Genomic DNA, 2,710 nt, shown 5'->3' with positions numbered 1-2,710 from the left:
CTGAAGCAAAAACTCCAGTACTTTAGCCGCCTAATGTGAAGAGCCGACTCATTAGAAAAGACCCTGATGCTGGGAACGATTGAAGGTGGGAGGAGAAAGGGATGACAGAGGAGGAGCTAGTTGGATGGCATCACCGACTCAATGGACGTGAGTTTGAGCAAGCTCCAGGAGATGAAGGACAAAGAAGCCTGGCATGCCACAGTCCATGTGGTCTCAAAGAGGCGGACACAACTGAGCGATTGAATAACAACAATCTAGTTTACATACGGTAGTATACATGTTTGGAGAAGGCAATGGCACCCCACTCCAGTACTCTTGCCTGGAAAATCCCATGGACGGAGGAGCCTGGAAGGCTGCAGTCCGTGGGGTCGCTAGGAGTCGGACACAACTGAGCGACTTCACTTTCACTTTATACTTTCACGCACTGGAGAAGGAAATGGCAACCCACTGCAGTGTTCTTGCCTGGAGAATCCCAGGGACGGGGGAGCCTGGTGGGCTGCCCTCTATGGGGTCACACAGAGTCGGACACGACTGAAGCGAGTTAGCAGCAGCAGCAGTATACGTTTCCATGCTGCTCTCTTCATTCATCCCACGCTCTCCTTCCCCGCCCTGTGTCCACAAACAATCCCTGTGTTCTCTATGTCTGTGTTTCCATTGCTGCCCTGAACATAGGTTCATCAGTACCATTTTTCTGCTGCTGCTGCTGCTGCTGCTGCTAAGTCACTTCAGTCGTGTCTGACTCTGGGCGACCCCATAGATGGCAGCTCACCAGGCTCCCTCTTCCCTGGGATTCTCCAGGCAAGAACGTTGGAGTGGGTTGCCATTTCCTTCTCCAATGCGTGAAAGGGAAAAGTGAAAGTGAAGTCGCTCAGCGGTGTCCGACTCTTTGGGACCCCATGGACTGCAGCCTACCAGGCTCCCCCATCCATGGGATTTTCCAGGCAAGAGTACTGGAGTGGGGTGCCATTGCCTTCTCCACCATTTTTCTAGATTCCATATATATGCGTTAGTATATGATATTTGTTTTACTCTTTCTGACTTACTTTACTCTGTATAGTAGGCTGTAGGATCATCCACCTCACTAGAACTGACTCCAATGCACTCCTTTTTTATAGCTGAGTAGTATTAAAAAATGGACAATTAAACACAACCCACCAAAACTGACACAGAAAGAAATAGAAAATGTAAGTGTATCTAAGTATATTAAAGGCATCAATTTAATAGCTAAAATTCTTCCCACCAAGGAATATTCCAGCTGAAGATAGATTCATTCACTGGTGAAATCTGTCAGAAAATTTTATTGTAGTAAAATATATATAATATAAATTTACCATTTTCACCATTTTTATGTGCAAAGTTCAGTGGCTTTAAGTACATTCACATTTTTATGTAACCATTACCACAATTTGTCTCCAGAACTTCTTCCACCTTCCCAGCAGAAACTCTGTACTCATTAAATAATAACTTCCTACTGCCCCCTCTTCAGGATTCCCTTGTATCCCAGTCAGTAAAGAATCTGCCTGTAATGCAGGAGACCTGGGTTCAATTCCTGGGTTGGGAAGATGCCCTGGAGAAAGAAATGGCAACCCACTTCCCAGCCCTTGGCAACTATACTTTTGGTCTATGAATTAAACTGCTCTAACTGGACTATAGCCTACCAGGCTCCTCCCTCCATGGGATTCTCCAGGCAAGAGTATTGGAGTGGGTTTCCATTTCCTTCTCCAGGGGATCTTCCCAACCCAGGGATCGAACCCAGGTCTCCTGCATTCCAGGCAGACACTTTAACCTCTGAGCCACCAGGGAAGCCCCAAATACCTGTTTAAAATGCAATCATATAGAGTATTTGTAATTTTGTGACTGCTTTATTTCACTTAGCATGATGTCTTCAACATTCATATATGTTATAGAATGTATCTGGATTTCCTTCTTAATCTTTTTTCCCCACACTATGCAGCTTGCAGGATCTTAGTTACTGACCAGGGATTGAAACCGAGCTCTGGTAGTGAAAGTGCCCAGTCTTAACCACTGGATCACCAGGGAATTCCGTGAATTTCCTTCTTTTTTTAAAGCTAAATAATATTTCAACGCTATATGAACATGGGGGCTTCCCTTATGGCTTAGTGGGTAAAGAATTTGCCTGCAATGCAGAGGACACAGGAGATGTGGGTTCAGTCCCTGGGTTGTGAAGATCCCCTAGAGAAGGAAATGGTAACCCACTCCAGTATTCTTGCCTGGAAAATTCCATGGACAGAGGAGTCTGGTGGGCTACAGTACAAGGGTTGCAAAGAGTTGGACACAACTGAGCATGAGTGTGAACGGTCTGACTATGAACATGGATATGCAAATATCTGTTTGAGTTCCTGCTTTCAATTATTTTTAGTATAAGCCTAGAAGTGAAATTGTGGGATCAGTAATACAGAGATGTCAATGACTTAAAGAAGAGACTTAGTAATTATGAATAGAATGTCTCATATAATGTTATTTACATTTTAAAAATTTCTTTTTACATCAATTTTTGAAACATTTTTTCCAAGGAATATTTTTTATTTTATCAAAGTAGTTAAAATGTGAAGTCACTCAGTCATTTCTGACTCTTTGTGACCCTGTGGACTGTAGCCTACCAAGCTCCTCTGTCCATGGGATTCTCCAGGCAAGAATACTGGAGTGGGTTGCCATTTCCTTCTCCAGGGGATCTTCCCGACCCAGGGAT

The 2,710-nt window shown here is 44.2% G+C and overlaps 1 non-coding gene across 1 annotated transcript; it reads right to left on the bottom strand.

Annotated features, from left to right (window-relative positions):
* Positions 1-1,731: 1,731 nt before the first annotated feature.
* TRNAS-GGA lies at positions 1,732-1,803 on the bottom strand. The gene has a single exon. It is a non-coding gene; the product is annotated as a tRNA-Ser (tRNA).
* Positions 1,804-2,710: the final 907 nt, after the last annotated feature.

Source organism: Oryx dammah, unplaced genomic scaffold (genome assembly GCF_014754425.2).
Source record: "Oryx dammah isolate SB20612 unplaced genomic scaffold, SCBI_Odam_1.1 HiC_scaffold_4, whole genome shotgun sequence".
Taxonomy (NCBI): Eukaryota; Metazoa; Chordata; class Mammalia; order Artiodactyla; family Bovidae; genus Oryx; species Oryx dammah.
The sequence above is the reverse complement of the archived record's forward strand: the minus strand, read 5'-3'. Positions and strand labels throughout refer to the sequence as shown.